Here is a 22,043-nt window from a genome sequence, read left to right as displayed (position 1 = left end):
ACTAAGTGGAAAGGTCATATAGTTCAAGGTTCATCATACATCTGTCAAAAGGAAACATTTGCTGACGGGGATACTCAAGATTCTCTAATGGAATCTTCATTGAAAGGTTCAACAATCATGAGGGGAAGCAAGTGTTTCATCAATAATTCCAAACTTGTGGAATTCACGTGATGATGGTATAATGACATAAAAGTGAAGAAGATCAAGGGATTGAAGCTCTTTCAACAAAGAAAGATGTTGCAGGAAGTCTGGATGACCCAAAGGAAAAATGAGGTATGTATGCTTACATTTGATATTATGAAAGTCATGTCATATGGTTGTAGATATCATGAACCAATTCTCTATCTTAAGAGCACAATCCAAAGAAAGGATCTCCTCTCTCAAAGGGATGCATGAATGCATGGGTCACACATTCACTAGATGAAATCAACATAATATGTCCTCATATGAAGTATGAGGTGGTTGACTACAATTGAGGAACTCTGATTGGAAGCTCCTCGGAATGAAATGTGTGAAGAAAAGATGGAATAGATAATGGAATATGCAACCATGGTAAAGGCAATCAAAATCCGAAAGACCAAGAAGATTTGACTAGGATATCTCCATGAAATATATGAAGACTCTGATGGAATTTGAAAAAGAAAGAGACCCTTGACAATATATATCTTTGGGAGATGTGTCGATATGTATGTAGGATGTTGATTCAAACTAGAAGATGTCATGATGAAAGGAAAACAAAAAGGTAATGTTAATGTTCATCCCTTTATTTTTGAACAAATATCTGGATGGGTTTATGCAGGGCTGCTGAGGGAAGATCTATGGATGTCTTCCACCACTGATGCGCATGTAGTAGGATGAAATATCCTTAAGTAAACATGGCATGAAGAAAGCAACATGGCATAAAGGAAGGCCAACTATTTATTGATGTATCACTTTCCAATGATGACATGGCTGAATCATGGATGAAAGTGATGGATGGTCGGTGCCCTATGTAGAAGTTCCAAACATGAAAACTCCTAGATAACGAAAAGAAATCAATGACATCGTGAGGAGGAGTTCTTCAAGAAACTGGTTGTCCCATCATCTCCACCTGAGGAGTTGTTGTAGGTCCCTAATTAAGAGGGAGCCTAGAAAAAAGTTTCTTACTTTGAAGAAACTTGGAAATTCCTAAGCCAAGAGGGAGCTTAGGTACATTCCTTCCATAGGAATGAGTACATTCCTTCCATAGGAATGAGTACATTCCTTTATTGGAATAAATATGTCCTCCCTAATTAAGAGGGAGAGATAGACACATCATTATTGTCTTCACTTGGGAAGATAGAATGGAAGATTGGGTAAACATCTAGCATCTGATGCTCTTTGAGGATGTGTTAGGGAATCTAAGACAATAATAGTCATAGAGGACCGATATTATTTGAGGACTGGGAATCCAAGATAAGAATAGTACTGGTGGAATGCACCTTGAGAACCCGAGTGGGGTATGTTCCGAGAGAGACAATGATGAAGGTGTCTATACGTCATTGGTCTCGCCAGCATTGTGCTCTGATCTTGTGGAGAGATGAAGATGTTAGTCAAGGCCTTGCTATGTGACAATGTTGGTTGATACGATGCTATACAAATGGGTTACCAATCTGACTCTTCTTGTGAGAATTCTTCAGATTAAGAATGACCAAGTACCATTATGAATACCTCCCTAGTTAAGAGGGAGTGTTGAAACATGTAACTAGGTTTGGTATTCATAATGACACATGTAATTGTGATTTTATGTAATTGATGCAAAGAATAAAAATACAATTATTATTGTAATTCTTATCTCATGGGTTTCATGAGAAAGGAATTTTGTTTTTAGTATGACTCCCATTGTTAGTCCTTATGATTGGTCATAGAGTCAAATTGAGTCAATGTCATGTACGAAAGACCCATCTTGGGCATGTTGCATTTTATATGAGTCATTAAATAAGTATGTAAGCCCTCCAAGGCCAAGCACAAAACCTCTCCTTCAAGTCAGCTACAAAATGGAGTAAATAACCTACTCAAAGAGACATGTCAGCTCAACCTCTCTCAAGTCAGCTAATTATGAGGCTCCAACCACTATAAATAGGGTATCTCACCCTTATTTTAGAGCAGAATTTTGGTCATATTTAAGTCTACAATTCGATTGAAATCTGAATTGGAAAAAGGAGTGTGAATTCCACAAGAAGGCAACCTACTAACCAACGAGGAAGGAAAGAGGAAGATCAAAGTATTTGGCACTATTTTTGGGCTAGTTATCTCACACATGTGGATGGAAAACTAGGGTTTCTACAGTGTTATCATAACAATCCAAAAGAAGGTTATCTAAAGGTCTCCAAGTCAACTTTACAACTACCTGAGTTCATCTAGAGAAGCCTCCAAATAGAGCGAAGAAGGGAAGCACCTCTAAAATTGTTCCTACTCCTCACACATGTGAAATTGCAGTAATATCTGTAGATCTGTGGAAAAGAGGCCGAAGTTTCAGAGTAGCTGAGAAGTGTAGTGAAGGAAGAAGTTTGAATTCCATTGACTTGTGTAAGAACGAGAAGCAACAAAGAAGGATATTTGTGACTTGGTCTTGGAGTGGTCATTCTATAAAGGGTCTAGATATTGGTCTTGGAGTGGTCATTCTATAAAGGGTCTAGACATTGGTCTTGGTATTCGTCAATTGAAGTCTCTATAAGAAGATGAATTTGTTTGGGTTTTCCTCTCATGTGGGAGAGGTTTTGGCCCTGAATGAAAGCCTACATTCGTTGTCTCTTGTATCTTTATGTTTTTATGCCTTGATAGTTGTTTGATGAAGAAGAACACTATAATTATATCAACTAAATAAGATACTAATATAATAACTAAAAAGCATTCACATGCATCCATCAATCGAAGAGAAATCACCTAATACTTAATGCCCTAGTTTTCTCAACACACCATGGGCTTCATGAGCCATTCTAGGATTTCCTTCATTGAATTTGAGTCATGGAAAGCAGAAGAAGAATGAGAAGATGGATTAGGAATTTGATTAGCAGATCTCCCAACTTTATTATTATCGCATGGAGTCACCCTCATTGGAAGTGGACACGGAAAAGGAAAAGGAACAAAAGGAGCAGTAAATCCCTCCTTTGAAATTAGAGGTGTCTCATTATTTGCAAGAGTTGGGGAAGTAGAAACATGAGGGGGTTCAGGTTCACCGTGTAAAGCAATGTGAACTAAATTCTCAAACTTGTGCTTAAAGAAATCCCAATCCATATCTTCTTTAGGAAATTCATAAAAAAGGTGAAGGATCAGAGAAATCCTCAACCGATTCATTTGGCTTCATTCTTAGTTGATTGATTATTTTAAAAACATCCTGGTAATCATACTTATCAAAGGCTTGATAAAGCTCCCGGAGGAGATGATGAAAAGAATGGATGGAAGCAAGTGGTAGGGTATGACATCATCAATTAACATGACCTTCAAGGGTGAGGAAGAAAGCCACACAAGCGGAATTTTCATCATTGATTTCGTAACATTCACAAAATTTAAGAAAATCAGAAATGTGCTCGGCTATGGATGTTCCATCCTCACCATTAAACTTTAATTGAGACAAGTGATAAAGAGGCTCATTGAGGATTAAAATTTTACAAGGGGATAGGTTGGAAAAGCACCCCGGGAGTATGATTTGAGGATGATCCATTTATGATAAGAGTTTCAAAATAGACTTAACATGCATAACTTGTCATCTGGCCCTCCTTCTAGTGCCATTTTTTATGGTTCCAGAAATCCATCAACCAAGGGGGTCTCCCTGATGTGAAGTCCTAATTAGACCTCACATCGTTTGGAGTAGGAGCCCCATCCGGAGTATCACCCTGGTTGCCATATGTTCTTATATATTTACCTCGGCTTTAGATGTGAGCAAGAGAGAGGGATGCACATGCACCTTTGAAAAGCGAGTGTGCCTGGTGGGTGTTCATGTAGGTGTGTCAAGGTTCTTCTATTGTAGAGAGAAATAAAATTGAGCCTCTAAAAGAGAGGTAATAGTACCACTCTTGTAGAAACACATGCAAAAGGAAAGATCCATCTAAAATCCAGTGGATTAGTCCACAAAGATGTGACAGTTATTACAACCAACACAAACAAGGAAGATCTACTTAATATCTAGCGGAATAGTCGAGGAGGATGCGACATGCACAAAAACCATTACAGCACATTCTTAATATGATAAGCACTAAAATAACTGAAATAGTTCAACTACTTTATTACATGTTAAAGTAAACATGAATTACAAACATTCACATAACAATCTTACAAACATTCATATTCCATGCATGAAGAATGTGTTTGTCGTCAAGCTTCTTATATTAAGTAAAAGTTATTTGACACATGTATACAATGAACAACACTAGCTCCAATAGTGGAGCATTGGAGCCACTCCTTGCTCTTCAAAAGAACTAGTATGTCTCTCTAATGCCTTGCAGGAGGAGCCAAGGTGAAAATTCATTTGCTCATACAATGAGAGTGTATATATAACCAAGAGGTGATAATTCAACTTCCTTGTGACTCTTTGACTACCCTCATGAATGTTTGACTTCCTAGGACTTTTCGACTTTACATGTCTTTTCATATTCTGAATGCGTCCTTTGGACTTCCACTTTACAATAAATTTTTAATAGATAATTACATTATCCACAATAATGAAGTGGCATATGATGACTCGTGACAGGACATGACATGACACTGATGACATGGGTTGTGTGATGATGTGGCAGTGCCAAGCTATCCTTCTTGCTGCTTCTTTATTTTTGTCTTCAATAAGAGATGTATCCAATGCTTCATCTTCATGCGAGATATATTTTGTTCTTCATATCTACCCTCCAAAGGGTTGTGAATCAGATGGAGTCTTCATGCGGTCCTGATCTTTGGTCTTCCATTGTAATCTAGTGTTCCTTCATCTTCTTGTATGATGATCATCTTATCTCCTCAACTCCTTAGGTGTCTTATAGCATGTCCTCCTTCTCCATCTCCTTCTTCATCATATTGTCATAACATGATTGAGTTCATGCATATGCAATCCCCTCATGAAAAGACAACATCAGTCTGATAAACCCTTAGTGTAAGATGCTACAGGATGATCCACTAACTAAGTCGAAACCGGGTGGTAGGTTGAGGGAGAGGCTCAATGACTGTGCAGTTGCACAACTAAGGTAGTCAAGGGTTAGGCTTGATCGTGGCTTTATCCTAAAGACTGTAAAATGCGTAGTTCAGGCTGGACTAAGGAAGAATATTATGCATTTTGGGAGATTAGTTAGGTAGGCTGAGGGGTTGGGGACTGATTTAGCCAATTGCGCAGTTTTGGGAGACAAAGGAGATTGGGTGATTGTGCAATTGTGTAGTTCAGGACCTCAAGGTTGAGGCATAATCTTTGGGACTTCATAATGCACATTTTTGGCTAGGCAGGAGAGAGAGATTGCACAATTTTAAGGCTTAGTGAGCTAGGCTATAGGGTTTTGCATTGTTTCAGTCAATTGGCAGTTCTGGGAGGCATAGCAAACCTGGTGATTGCGCAGTTGTGCAGTTCAAGAGCTCATGATTTGATCTTGAGCCAAGAGACTACGTAGTGCATAGTTAGGGCCAGGATGGAGGGCTGAATTGCGCAATTTTGGAGACCAAGGCTCAAGCTTGAGCACTGAAACTATGTAGTGCATAGTCCTGGGAGGCAAGAACTACGCATTGCGCAGTGTCAAGAGGCGGGGTTGTGGCTTGATTGATGGGATTGCACAATGCACAATTCAAAAAAGCCAAATGAGGTTAAATTTTTGGGAATTTTCCAGAATTTGGCTGAGTGTGGGATTAGTGAAACTGATGTGAACAAATGTCTAATGACCCTTGGTTTTCATATTCAAAGTGATATCTTGGAATCTAATGGTTATTCATATTCCATACCATAACCCTTAGTAGATTAGGTGTCTAACATCCCCCCCCCCCCCCCCCCCCCCCCAATTTGAAGGGGTATATATGAGTCCAAGAAGAGATATGAAATATAAAAAAATGCAAAAATTGTAGGGCAACAATTGGCTTATTATGCTCTTTGAAATAATGGTATAAGGTGGGATACATCGAGGTCTCAACCGGTGGTGGTTTAAGACTGACCATCAACATTGGAATGCTTGGTGGAGATCTTGGAACAATTCCAAATCTAGTTAGAAGCTGAAGTCTTCTGCTAGTGGAAGTGCTCTCTAATTCTTGGAAAAGCGAGACTATTAAGGTCTCAACATGGAATACTTGATGTAATTTTTGGAACAATTCCAAATCTAGCTAGAAGCTAAAGTCTTCTGCTAGAGGAATTGCCCTTTAATGCTTTGAAGAGGAAGACCATTGAAGTCTTAACCTATGGTGGTTTACGGAAGGCCACCAACCAAAATGCATACTTATGGGGCATGACTCTGCCTTTGGCTACAACTATGAATTTGGATATGGCTAACTGTAGCCTAGGCTCATGTAACAAGTTCAAATTGTGCTTCAAGCTCAATTGATGTATCTTTGAAGCTTGTAGATGACCATTGTCATATATGTTAACACTGTAATTCCTCCAGGCTGAGGAGAGGATCCCAAAAGTAACCACAAACCAGTTTGAAACTAGAATCTAGCCCTTCCAGTTTCAGAGAGGGCTCTCTCTGTATGATTCTTTAGTCACTTATGTCTTAGGCTAGGTATTAAGATTAGAGAGGAATACTTTTAATAGCTTGAAGGCAGGGAAGAGGGAAAATCCATTGGGCATATGGTCATATAAAGCTAATGTTTTTCAGTGATATGATGGGGAAATTTAGGAAACCTTAGACAGGGGCAAGATAGGCAATCCTTATGGTGTTTTTTATCAAATTCATTGTAGAGGTGGTGAGTAGAGGAATAATGGAAATAATAACATCTAAATCATCTAACTAAGGATGAATTCTAGATGTCACAATGGAAGAAAAACATTAAATGTTTAGTAAGCTATAACAAAGCACTTTACAGTGAATTCCAAAATAAATCATAGCTTAACTAAACATGAAGATATAACATTTTAAGCATGATTTGTAACAAAGAAAAAATCACATATACAGGAAAAAACATCACATAAGAAATTGAAACATGAATCCCTATAAAGGTCGACTTAAGCCTTCATCATTCACTGAAAATTTTCTGAAGATATACAATGCATAGTGTTTTCTTTCTCTAACCCTAACCAACCAACCCTTTGCACACTGAAATTCATGAAATATATACAATTATATCATCCTTGGACTTAAGGGGTCGAGCTCAACCATTTCCACAAAGATAGAGTTAGTTACATTAGATTTAGAAACTACCTGTTAAGAAATGGGGAGTGAATTTCTGGAAAATAAGCGTCAAATATTAGATCATATCTCTCGAATCATGACGTATGTTACAAAACCAAAAGACCATTTTGTAGGTGAGCTTGTGTTTGAGAGAAACCTCTCTCAGTTTTCGAAAATTCTTCTTCATCTCCTCGAAATCGGCACCCAAATATCATGGATAAAACAAGAAATGACGAAATCTGAAAAATAGGTTGTAAAGATTCATTCGAATCTTCTAATATATCACACCTGTTACAAAACTGAAGGAGGTTTTTTTTATTCATCTCGTGTTTGACATAATACTCTTTTACTTTTTCAAAATTCATTTCCATTCGACAAAAAACAATTTTGAAGTTAACTACTAAAACAATTAAATACGTAGCAAATCCCCTGCAGCAAAAGCGCAACGAGCTTCTTTTTCATATCAGATGATCAAATTTTGAACTTGCAAGATACTCAATGACATTTTTCATAACCATGAGAATCAATTTCATGAGGTTTGGAGTTGAATTAAAAGGTCAAAATGCCGACTGTGTGGAAGTGCAGTGCATTCGTTGTGCTACTTTGAAAGCGCAATGAATTCACCATTTGTATACTTCTAATCATCCCCTGTACCTATTAATTTTCCAAATAGGTGGAAAATAAATCCTAAATCATAAAATACCTATTAAGAAACACTTGACCAAACTGCAAACCTTCCTTCTTTGAAAATCATCATCTACAACAAAAGTGCCGCGCCAGAGTGTAGTGAAATTTCACCTGCATAGGTTTGGATGAGCACTAGGGTCTCTAAATGAAGAAAATAGCTTGTTGATGATGTTGACATTATTAACAACCTCCTTGAGCCTCCATGAAATGAAATAGCACAAAAAAACCCACCTTCCACTAAACTTCATGCTTATGATAGTAACGCAACAAGAAAGCGCAACATGTTCAAGTTTATGAGGGTTGCAAGCTTTTTTGAGCATTCTTCTCAATTATTAAATATGAAAATGATAGCATAGAACATTAATTATCATAGAGAAGATAAATTTGGAACTTGAGAGTGATCGTGGCACAAGAAAGCCTCCAATTTGCAGAAGTGCAGTGATCCCCTTTATACTCCTCCATGTAGTCTAGACTTTCCTTCAAGTGTAATGATGACTCTTCAAGCTTAAAATGTTCAAGCGCAACATAAAATTGTGGTGACAAGGATATGATGTGTTATCTGATTTGACCTTGCAACTAACTGAAAAGACACCACTAACTGTCCAAATGATGAGAAAAAAAGACTCACTATGACCTCACTCATGATTTTGTATGAGACATTAACCCTAGACTCACTTAACTCAACCCTTTAGAGAATCGATGACTATCTTTACAATTCTAACATAATTACATCAATAATATAATTTTACATTCTTCACAAAGACTAATAACTTGATCTCTAAGAGATCATAGCAAAACCTTTACACATTTACCAAAATAATAAAAAGACTAAGCTTGCTTTTGACTACTATAACATAGGACACTAACAAGATATAAGGGGAGAAGATGAAGAAATCTCAACTACAAGACATGTCAATAATTGAGAACAAATTATGCATTATGACCAAAATATCTTCTTTGTTGTTGAAGCCCATTTCCTATAAGCAATCCATCCAAGGTGAATCTTTGTTCTAGTGGGAGGCTTGCTTCTAAAGCATCTATTTGAAAGATGATTATTTTTATGACAATGCACACATGGGTGAAGATCAAAGCAATTATCTTCCACATGACCAACTTTGTCACAATATTGGTTTTTGACAATTTGTGGCTACAGTGGAAGAGGAGCGAGATCTAGAACAGGTGAATATGAACCATCTTGACAAAACCCAAAACTTAAAAACTTAATAGGATTAGAATAATTTAGGATGTAAGAGGACACATCCTTGTTATATCCAAGGCTAATTTTGTTCTTATTGTTGAAAATATCTTCCCAACGTTAGATGATGGGCTTGGGAAGTGCACACTGAATTTGCGCACCTGCATGCAAATCTGTTCTTGCTCTGGGTATTGAATCAATCTCAACCTCAATAATTTTATTAGTTTCTTCTTGTTGATGGGAGTCAAATTCATATTAAAAAAGGGGATTGTTTTGAACGAAAACCAGTTCGTATTGACAACTCTTTTATTGAAGTTCATCTAGCTGGAACTGAGATTCTAGTTGCAAAAAATCAATCTTGTCATGTGCATTTTGTAGACAGATTCTAATGTCAGAAAGAGTGTCCTTGTTGATGTTTACCATCCCATAAAAAATGGAGAGTATCAGAGTATTTAGTAACTCTAATACTTCATCAATTTTGGCCATTTTCTCTAGTTCAAGTAAATGAAGGGTTAATGCAAAAGTAAAGCGGTAAAATCTAAGATGTGTGCATCTAAGCTAGCAATTAATAAAATGTGATTCTTAGAGCAAGAGAAAGAAATGTCTTTTCACAATATCTGGGAAATAAAAGCATATGCAACCAAAAGTGGAGGAAAAGCAAGATAGTTTGTGAGAGTCAAAGGATGAAAACAACCTTGAAAATTTATGTTCCCAGACACCACAATTGATACAACTTAATCATTTTTGGCAGAATGTTGGATCTAAACCAACATATAGGGTCAATGAATGCAATAATCGTTGTGGTTAGTATTATGGGACCACCACTCGTTCATCACTGGGGCCGCCCATTATGAACCCAAAGGATTTGGGACCACTAGCAGAGACCTCATGTAGAAGAAGGAGATTGTTGCTTTCTTTTCCCACATTGCTGCTGAAACTTCAATTAAATCATTGATGACTAAGAGTTCCACTGCAACTAGTGATTATCCAAACGAGGATTATGCTACAAAGAGGAAATTATTTTATGAAACCAGCTCACAAAAATATAGAAAAGAGAGATCAATGCCTTAGAATTCAACCTCTTCGAGGGGGCAACCTCCTTTACATTAGACAAATGAACAATTCTTGGATGATTCAAATGACAAAACTTCCTTTCTATATATAGGAGTCTATGGAGTCAGAATATAACCCAGCCGACCTAACAATAATAATATAAAGCCACAAAAATAACAATAGAGGAATTCTATGGGGCACAGTAATAAAAATATGGGGACAATAGGGGCTCAACAATATTAATAAGGGATACAACTACAATAGTAATGGGGTAATCACTAATATTATAGGGACCTAACATGCCCCTCTCCTTCAAAAAAGTGTTGTCCTCAATGCTTGAGTAGTTCTGGATGCTTCTGTATAAAATTCTCATCCTCCCATGTGGAATCTTCAGCGGATAAGTTCTTCCACTTGATGAGATACTCCGAAATTGATCGATTTCGTAGCTGTCGAGTTCTTGTTTCTGTGACTGCTTCCGGTTCCAATATAATTTTTCCTTCCTCGTCAAGTTCTGGCAATATTGTTTGAACTGGGAGCTTGTCACCTATAACCTTCTTTAAACATGAAACATGGAAAACTGGGTGCACTCGAGATGCTGCAGGAAGCTCCAATTTGTATGCCATAGTACCAATCTTTTGCAACACCTTGTACGGACCATAATACTTTGGTGATAATTTATTATCCTTCTTAGCTTGCTTGAGGGACATTTGTTTATATGGTTGTAGCCGTAGGAATACCGAATCACCTACATCAAAACTTCTTTCGCTGCGATGTTGATCTGCTTGTTGTTTCATTCTATTCTATGCCAACATGAGGTTATCCTTTAAGAGTTGGAAGACTTGTTGTTGATGTTCGATGTGATGTTCCACTGCTTGAACCTTAGAATTTTCTCTTAAATATGATGTGATGGATGGTGGCTGATATCCATAAAGTGCCATAACTGGGGTCATTTTTGTTGCTGTATGGAAGGAAGTGTTATACCACCAATCAGCAAGAGGCAACCATTTGACCCATTGTGTCTGTTTATCAGATACAAAGCAACGAAGATATCCTTCCAAACATTTGTTTACTATCTCAGTCTGCCCATCAGATTGAGGATGATAAGATGAGCTATGAGCTAACTGAGTACCAAGACAAGAAAATAATTCTGTCCAAAAATTTCCATTGAAAATGGGATCTTTGTCACTTACAATAATCTTTGGGTTTCCATGTAGCTTTTGATTTGTTTCCATAAATGCAGTAGAAACTGTACTGGCTTTAAATGGATGTGATAATGCACAAAAGTGTGCATACTTTATAAGTCTGTCAACTACCACCATGATGACACACTTTCCATCAGACTTGGGTAAACCTATGATAAAATCCATTAAAACCTCCTCCCAACGTTGGCTTGGAACGGATAAATGTTGTAATAGACCCGGGGTCTTAGTTGTTTCAACTTTATTTTGTTGGAAAACCAAACATTCTGCCACAAACTTTTGAATATCCGATTTAAGGCTATCCCAAAAAAATTCCTTCTTAACCCTGTGGTAAGTTTTTAAAAATCCTGAGTACCCTCCTAAGGGAGAAGTGTGCAATTCCATAAGAATTTTTTGTTTGAGTTGCGAATTCTTACAGAGGTATAAGCGATATTTGTACCATAACGAATCATTTTGCCAGCTAAATGTATCAGATGTACTGGAATCTTGTTGTAACTTTCGAATAAGTGCCCATACTTCATCATTCTTCCATTCCTCCCTTGCTTCATTTATCCAATCTGGTTGGATAATAGAAATGGCGCACAACAATGCTTCCACATCCTCATCCTTTCTTGAGAGTGCATCTGCCACCACATTTTGCTTCCCTTTTTTGTAGATGATTTAAAAGTCATAACCCAACATCTTTGTGACCCACTTTTGTTGCTCTTCAGAGGATAATATTTGTTCTAAAAAGTATTAAGGCTATCATGATCTGTTTTTACCTTGAAGTGTCTTCCCATTAGGTAGGGTCGCCATTTCTTAAGTGCATGTAGTATTGCCAACATTTCCTTCTCATAAATAGCTTTATGTAAAAACTTTCCCTTGATTGGACGACTTTCAAAAGCAAAGGGTCTTTCATCTTGCATTAAAACATCCCCAATTCCATTTCCTGAAGCATCACATTCCACAATAAAGGTTTTTGTGAAGTCTGGTGTAGCTAAGACCAGTGCTTGGCACATTGCCTCTTTAAGATGTTCGAAGGCCTTTGTTGCTTCCGAAGTCCATGAAAATGCATCTTTCTTCAATAATGTTGTTAGAGGTGCTGCTATTCTCCCATAATTCTTAACAAACTTGTTATAATACCCTGTCAACCCTAGAAATCCTCGCAGATGCGTTATGGATGTGGGGATTTTCCATTCCTTAATGGATTTAATTTTGCTAGGGTCTACCTTAACTCCTTCATGAGATACAATATGACCCATATATTCCACCTCTTGTACTCCAAAGAAACATTTGGATCTTTTTGCATATAATTTTTTCTCCTCCAATAGTTGTAGCACCCTGTCAACATGTTCAACATGATCCTTCCAAGACTTGCTGTAGATTAGTATATCATCAAAAAATACTAACACAAATTTTCTAAGGAAGGGTTTGAAAATGGAATTCATCAAACGTTGAAATGTAGAAGGTGCATTGGTAAGGCCAAAAGGCATGACCAAAAATTCATAATGACCCTCATGAGTTCTAAATGATGTTTACGGAATGTCTTCAGTCTTCATTCTGATTTGATGATATCCTAAATGAAGATCCAACTTGGTGAAGTAAATTGATCCATGCAATTCATCGAGTAATTCATCAATGACAGGAATGGGAAACTTATCTTTAATAGTGAGCTTGTTGAGCTCCCTATAATCCAGACACATGCGCCATGATCCATCCTTCTTGTGCACCAATACTACTGAAGTAGAGAAAGAACTTTGGCTAGGTTGAATTATACGAGCCTCTAGCATTTCTGTAACCATACATTCAATTTCACTCTTTTGGGCATAGGGATATCTGTATGGCCTGATGTTTGGAGGAACACTTCCTGGAATCAGATGAATAGCATGATCATGATCACGCATAGGTGGGAGACCTTTGGGAGTCTCAAATAACTTGGAATGATTGTCCAAGACTTTTTGGAGATCTGGAGAAATAGATGATTCCGATGTGGAAACGTCTAGCAAACATAATTGAGCAATTACACCTCTTTGTTCTTTTTTTAGAAGCTTTGTCATACCGTTAGAGCTGATTATCTTTCCCGGTTTGCATGCAGTACCCCTTAATTCAAATTCCTTTCCTTCGGCATAAAATTTCATGAAAATTTCTTGAAAATTAAAACTATTGTACCCAAGGATTGTAGCCATTGGACTCCTAGTACAACATCAGCACCTCCCATTGGAATGGAAAGCATTGGGCTAGTCAATACATATTCTCCCATGGATAGCTTGATATTATGGCACTTTCCAGAGCAATTTATCGTTCCTCCATTTGCAATCATCACTTGACACTCTGGTGCTGGATATAGGAAGCAATTCAATTCCTTTGTTACCTTACAATGAATAAAATTGTGGGTACTTCCTGCATCAATCAACACTATTACCTTTTTCTTCTTGATTTGTCCTTCTATCTTGATGGTTTGAGGAGTGGTAATTCCAGCCAATGCATTACAAGATATGGTCGGATTCTTTTCTTCTTTATCTAGGATTTGTTCCTGTAGTATATCCTCTTCCTTTGACCTTTCTTGCTCCTTTTATTCTTCCTCTTCACAATCTATGTAGAATAATTTCTTCTCAGCACACTTATGGCCTTTAGTGTATTTGCTATCACAACTGTAACAAAGCCCTTTTGCTCTTTTTTCTTCCAATTGTTGTGGTATCAACCTTATAGGTTGTGGAAGGCTAGGGGTAACAACACTTCCATATTTATAGTTGTGATTGGTATGCTTCCTGGTTGCCATAATTTTGCTTTCCATTTTTCTTGCTAACCTGAATGCCTTCTCTAATGAATCAGGTTCCCAAAGGCGAACATCGTGTTGGATATTATCCTTTAAAGTCCCTATGAACACATCAATCCTATGCTCCTCTGAAATATTTTTTACCCTTATGTTCAATTTTTGGAACTCCTCAATATGCTCCATTATTGAACCCTTTTGTTTGAGACTTATCAATTGGCTAAAAAAAGTGTTGCTTTTTATATCCTCATAATGTGCTATCAATTCTTCCATAAAAATTGCCCAAGTGATAATTTTTTTACAAGAGCAAAGCCATTGATACCATACAAACTGATTTGGTTCCAAATATAAAGTTGCAATACATACCTTTTGTGTGTTTTGCACATTATTGAGATCGAAAAATTGCTCCATCTGTAATATCCATGTTGCGGGATCCTTGCCATCAAACTTCCTCATATTGATTTTTGGAATATGGTGGGTCTTCGATCCAATATTAGAGTCTATGGAATCATGATTAACATTTTTTTGTTCTCATCATGAGTTTCCTTTACTACCCTTTCACCATTAGTGACCATTTCTTGTAGCAACTTATTCATATTTATCTTCAATTCTTCCATATTATCATCCATGCCATCCATTTTAGCGTCCATTCCATTCATCTTAGCTTCCATGCCATCCATCTTAGCTTCTACACCTTTCTTTAAACAACCCATCTTAGCTTCTAAACCTTTCTTTAAACCATCCATCTTAGCTTCTACATCTTTCATCTTAGATTCTGTTACTTTTTGTGCAAGTGACACTTGTTGCACTTGGTCTCATAATTTTGATATATCATGTTGCATTTCTTCCTCTTCTTCATGAGTCATGCTAGAGCTTTCAGGTTGCTTACTAGGTGTTTTAATTTTCTTTCCTCGGGGCATCAATTACTGATAATAATGCTTTACTATGCCCTTTGAATTCCTTCAAACTAATTTTTCAAACTAAGCTTAAGCAAAAATAAAAAAAAAACTACACACCTTTTTTCACTTTGTAGGAGCTTGATATTGAATCTGATGTATCTCTGTAATTTCGGATCATCCAGTTCTGAACTTGTGACCTGTATTAGCCCTCTGCGTCCTCTTTCCAATGCCACCAGTCTGATCCAAATTAGATTCTCCAAGAAAGAGTTATGCACAATCTCCCAAGATGACCTGATTATAGACCTTTCTAGAAGAGCGAACTTGTATGAAGTGCCACGTGTCATTGTTTCAACCTATGGCACTGAAAAATATATACAAGAAACTACAGTCTGTCCTCTTTCTGTACCTTCTTACAAAATTTCAATCCGATGCTCAGAGAGAAAGTTATGACGATTTTCCCCAGGTCACCTGTTTGGAATGTAATTCATGAGTCTGCAAAAAGACCAACTTCCTCAGATCATATCTCCGCAAATATAGCACGAAAAGCTCTGAAATTCGGATCTGAGGTTCAATGCAATTTCGTCTCAAATGGTTTTTTTTTTTTTTTTGCTTTTGAAACGTCGCAAAAAAAAGTTACAGCGAAAATGCCACGATGACCTATTTGGAGCAGCGAAACCCTAGAATCCAAAGCTCTGATACCAAATGTTATGAAACCAGCTCACAAAAAGATAGAAACGAGAGATCAACACCTTTGGATTCAGCCTCTTCGAGGGGGCAACCTCCTTTACATTAGACAAATGAACAGTTCTTGGATGATTTAAATGACAAAACCTCCTGTCTATAGATAGGAGTCTATGGAGTCAGAATATAACCCAGCCGACCTAACAATGATAATATAAAGCCACAAAAATAACAATAAAGGGACTCTATGGGGCACAATAATAAAAATATGGGGACAATAGGGGCTCAACAATATTAATAAGGGATACAACTACAATAGTAATGGGGTAATCACTAGTACTATAGGGACCTAACAAATTAGCCCAAAAAACACTTAAAATTTGTCACATATAGCTCTATATCCATCCAAATCAATCAATATTTTGGAATATTAATATATCATATGAGCGAATTTCAAAATTGGGCAAACGCAGGCCTTACATTCTTGAATTGCAATAGATTCTTTTCTAACCTCCATGCCAGTAGGCATGTTGTATGGTCTATAGAAACTCCTTAATGCTTTGATTCGCTCTTATATCTACGCTTTGATATGTGATTTTAGGATTTGGTGGTGTCGAATAGTAGGTGAGGAAATAGTCGTTGCTCCCAGTTGTGATGTAGAAGACTACTTTTGAAATTATTAAAGAGGAAACCTCAGTGCCCAAATTTTGTTCCAATATATTTTTCACATCCTCGATTTTATTTTATTTTTATCTGTCGTGGCATACTATAATTCTCTCCCTTCCTGATTATTAGTCATCGAACACAAATTCCCTCAAGCACACAACATAGATGATGTCATTGTTTTTAAGAGCATCTCACTATAAAATTCATGGTCTCAAGCACCCTTGGGATTTTTTAAGGGACCCACTTAAGTTTTTGGGTGGCCGATGATAAGGCATATGAGATTAACAAATTCTTGGTGGAGTTGAAGCATTCGAGGCTAAGAACACTCTAGTTTCAAATGAGGAAAATGCAGACGTGAATGGTCGTGGTCATGACCATTTGATTAGTTGTTCCACATTTAATACGCAAATTTTGGGTATACAACACCTCAACATCCTCATGCTAGTGGCATTGTCATCGATATCAGTGTAAAGTAGGGATCGCACAGTGCAAACCAACTCACACTGAGGAGGAGCTAACATTTACAAGCAAGAAGGTAATGTTTCAACGTTACCAAATGTTTGAACATGCAGATAGGTTATGACAATTAAAATAGTAAGAGACGCTCAAGCTAATTAAAACGAAAAGAAATGCCTACTATGAGAAATCCAGAGCGTACACAACTCAAACCAATGTTATTCATGGAGCTGCTTAAAATAAGGACTCATAGATTTGGGTATGAGGGAGAATTCTAGTTTTTCTATTTCTAGACTATGGGGAGAGGTGCAGGACTGACATGCAAAAAAGGCCACAAAAATATTGGCACACACTTGAGCAAGGAAGGAATTCGCCCGCCCTGCTACCATGTTAAACACACATGAAAATGTGGACAAATTTTGGATAATCGTGGAATGCATATTATTCACAATGATATGAATTTTTATACAATTTCATATTGCAAGTGGTCTCTTGGACTCTAATGATTGTTCATATTCCACACCATAACCCTTAGTGGATTAGGTGTCCAACACTTGTTCATTTTATCTAACTTTTATTTATCTTTAAATACCAGGGGCATCAATGCACTATGTATGTCTCTTCATTACAACCTTAATCCACATCATATATTGTTTAGAAGTTTTCTCTCCATAGTATAAACTGTAAAATAATCGTATCCTTTACCTTTTTTTTTCTTTGAACAAAAACCTTTCATAATAATCTGAGTTAGCAATATGTTCAATAATTCATTGAACATTATATTTAAAAGCAAGAGTTATCGTATCTTCATGAAACTCGACATCAACATTTTCATATACATCAAAGACTAGTATTTTACTACCTTGATTTTCTTTATTTAATTCTTGTTTAGAAAAGAAATCAAGAGTATAGGGAATATTAACTTCAAAAAAAATATTTTCCCATGCCAACTTGACTACCATTTTTGAAGAAAATTGCATATGTTCTTCATTATCACTACTATGATAATTTTTTCTTTCAAATTATTGCTCACAACAATCCTTGAAGAGGAGGGCATATGAAAACATAGATTGGAAATATAAATGAAATTATATATGAAAATACCTTGATGAATAAATACCAACAACAAGAAAAGTCTTGTACTAATTTCTTGTATCTCCTTCTAGAGACATCATGAACATCATAAACAAATTCAGGTTGATGCATAAAAATATCAAAATCTTGCAAATGCTAAGTAGGAATTTCTTCATCATCTCCCCTAAACTTAGGAAGTATGTCTTCCCATTTATATGTAACATGCATAATATAGAAAACCTTGTGTCACTGAAAAATCAAATGGAGCATACCTTGCAGCTACCAGTGAAGCAAATGAATCTGCCATTATAACACAGTAGAGTTTCAATGGAGTCACAAGGTGAAAAACCAAGAATCCCGTGTCTGACTCTCGTTCACGTCCGAGAACCAAATCTTATGTTTGTAAAACCCTAAGGAGATATTCCTTTCAACTCCATTCCCCAACAATTACACCAATTAATGTTGAATTTTGAGATATTCCCAACCGCTTAGGAACTATTCCAAGGCATCTCAGACATGTTTAGGCCTCATGCTAGCTCTTGGGTAAGGGGGGAAACCCTTATCAATCAAATAAATGTTCAATGTTCACAGTCATTAAGCATTAGCTTTCAACGTAAATCTCAAAATGCTAGACTTAGAGTGGTAAATAACATGATAAAAAAGCTGAAGGAAATATGGTAGTAGATTAGACAAAAGGGTTGTAAACATCTCAAACCAAAGGCATTTCCATTAGGGATTGAGTCTCAAATAGAAAAACATAATAACTTAAGATGAAAGGTGGAATAAATTTAAGGAGAATAATAAATCTTGGATTTGATAGTGAATACGAAATTCGTTGTAAACCTTAGATAAAAAAGTAATGATTTTACTAGGAATTAATGAATGAATCTAAAATAGAATAAGTGGCATGAATTGAACACAAGTAAACTCAAGAACTTGTCACTTGCAAGTGTAACTTGAAAAAATATTTAAAATACATTTCATAAGCATGGGAAAGAGTTATCTATTGAAATTCTTTAATTGCATTTTGTAAATGTATAAATACCTTATACAAAACAGAAATTGACATAAGGCGATTGTATTACAAATTCATCTCTTGATAACGTTTGAAATATAAAAAAAAATTGGTCGTCAACATTGAAAATATAAATATGCCTAATACAAGAAAGATAAATGGAAACAAGGCGCTACATCGATGAGAGGTGAATCCATTGGGTGGCTCCGTTGAACTTAAAATATTTACGAAAGATGATCCCTTAGGTTTCTTTTAAAAGAAACTCAATCCTATGGTTCTTGGAATTATCATTTTCTCCTATTTTTCAAGTGTTTCATTTTATGTTTTGAATATTTGAGATGGTTTCCATAAATTATTGAACCAATATTTAAAAACAAGATGACTTAACACAAAGAGTTAAGCTATGTTGTTATCTCTAAAAAATATAATTTTTCTAGTGATCTACCATGTATTTGTTCTTAAAGATAAGGATTCTAATATCCATTTGAAAAATAATCTTGTAATCCATTGCCCCAAGAGTTGGCCCAGAGAATGTCATGGTCACTAGACAATCCAACACTCTTTTTGTGCTCTAGAGTTCATGTAAATCACAAATGACAAGTTAAGAGCTTTTATAGTCATAGGCTTTCTTCTCCCCCCGCCTTAAAATCCTTTGTTGATCTCTTACAATTTCTCTAATACAGGTCGTTGAATATTATTATTATTATTATTATTATTATTTTTAAGTGTGGTTCACGGGCACCAGAGTGGCCGCTACGTCCACATAGAGAAGCGGGGCAGCTCCACCCGAAGGGATCTGCCGGTCGGCCATATCAGGCCTAACCCCGAGGGCGTCGAGGAGATTTGACCCCGTGACCTCCCAAACCGGGAGAGTACTAGCAACGGGAACTCGACCATTTGAGCTATTCCTCGGGGCTTAGGTCGTTGAATATTGTCTGAAATTGAAAAAAATATTCTTTCATGGAGGGCTCTCTAATAGTTGTCAAGGGGTTAACTATAAAACCACTAGGCATGCCTTTATGTATTCCCTTCCTTCACTTGCTTTCTAAATGAGTGTATTGAGATTTTCTACTCGACAATTCTAGTATAAGTTGGTCCAATTCCATCTCTATTTTTCCACCTGCAAACACATCATCCACCTAGTGGACGATGTTGGCTTAAATGCTATTACTAGACAAGAAATCTTTGTTGAAATCTGCATGGGAAGTGAGCCATTAAGCCATGGGCACGCATCCACTACCTCTACTTAGCAGCTGAACCATTCAAGGACACCGAAACAATAGTCATAATTTGTAAGGAGTCCATGCTTAGGTGCTCTCTTGTACTAAACCGACAAACATATCACCTTCGATTCTATAGCCACTTCACTGACATAGTTACGACAAACCAAAGAGATAGTTGATCTGAGTTTTTTTCCATTAATCACCTCAAGGAAAGGAAGGAGAGATCAATGAAGACACCTATTTTAGGATCAATTACCATGTACTTGGATTCCATTCCCTCCTTAAATTCATTACAAAATTTTGAATAAAGGGAAACAATACCTAAATCAAGCAACCATTCAACTATTTTATCTTCGTAGACCCTTCAACATATTAGGAACCTCAAGTACAATTGGTAAAGAAGATGACGACTCCATAGGTATGGAATTGGTAGTGTTGTTATCAATAGCTAAGGTGAGAAGAAGGCATACAAGAATATATTTACAAACTCCATATTACATCTAAAGTTTTTGATACCATTTTTAGATCGAAACTTTGTGCACAAATGCTAATGCTAGTGTTTTCAATAACCAAAACCATCCATTACATCAGGTGTCCAATCTAGCCATACACATGTCCAACTGATTTACAACCTCAAATCATTTAAGGGGAAAACATAAATGACTTTAGCATACCATAAGGGGTACTAAAATAAATGTTGAGATGATACATCTTATCATAAGAAAACTGTGGTTAGAATTTCGGCCCTCCAACCCTTAATTAATTGTTGTGCACTTTTTCCCCCAAAATGAATATAAGCCATTTATCTCGGATTTTTATGAACCGCTAGATTGCTATTCTGTATACCATTGTTTTTGGTTAATCTCAAAACATTTAAATTTCACCTTTTCCCCCTAATACCACTATTAGTATTGTAGTTCTCACTATTCTCCACTATAATAACTAGAATCTATGTTTCTCTTTTCTTGAATACAATAGTTTTATGAGTATAACTTGCAATGTAGTTGATATTCTATCAACAAAGTCAACATACCCTAGCTCATTTAGTGGAGACAATTGATCATGTGTCAGAACCACAATACCCCTTTTCTGTATTTCTCATCAATTACTTTTAGAGATGGCCTTTGTGAGTTAAAATTCCAAGTCATTAACTCGATAACAATCTAATCAACAAGATATAAATAGTCTTGTGTATGAGAATATTTTATAATCTTGAGAGAATAATTGCTAAAAGGCCACCTTTTATTAGCTCCAATGTGTCAATTATATTTAATGTAAATCTTGCTTTTGACCTTGTGACAAAATAAGGGTTGCATTGCCTTAGACTAAAAGGCACTAACAATGGCCACTTTATCCTTCACATTATAATTCACATTTCAGGACTTTCCAACTGCACCTTTTCCCAAAACAAAGATGTTGAGAGTATCCACACTCTCTTGCTTTAATTTACAAAGTAATTGATGCAGTGTTGTTTGACAAATAACAAGAAATTGTTGAATATCTATCCATTCACGAACAAGTTGAGATGCCATGCCACCTGCTTCTAAGAGACAAATCTAGTTTTTGCTTCTATGAATACCTTTTCTATCTATGAAAAGCAATAGCAGGAGCTCTCACAACTTGATTTCAATCCACTAGAAACCTAAACCCTTGAAACAAAATTGAAAGAAAGGAATAGGTATGTCTTCACAAATTTTGCAAAATATATAAAAAATAAATAAAAATTTGGCAAAGTAATTTTGAGTTACAACAATTTTTGTGAGATTGTGTATTATGGATTGGGGCTTTGGTCATGCACACACAATTTGGGTGGTAACAATTTTTGGCATTGTTCCTTGG

The 22,043-nt window shown here is 36.5% G+C and overlaps 1 pseudogene; it reads right to left on the bottom strand.

The window, feature by feature from the left end:
- Positions 1-21,084: 21,084 nt before the first annotated feature.
- Positions 21,085-21,736, bottom strand: LOC149201231 (translocase of chloroplast 34 pseudogene; annotated as a pseudogene).
- Positions 21,737-22,043: the final 307 nt, after the last annotated feature.

Source organism: Pinus tabuliformis, chromosome 2_1, assembly GCF_031772625.1.
Source record: "Pinus tabuliformis cultivar Carrire ecotype Pingquan chromosome 2_1, CPIR1, whole genome shotgun sequence".
Lineage (NCBI taxonomy): Eukaryota > Viridiplantae > Streptophyta > Pinopsida > Pinales > Pinaceae > Pinus > Pinus tabuliformis.
Note: the sequence above shows the minus strand (reverse complement) of the source record. Positions and strands in the feature narration are given on the sequence as shown.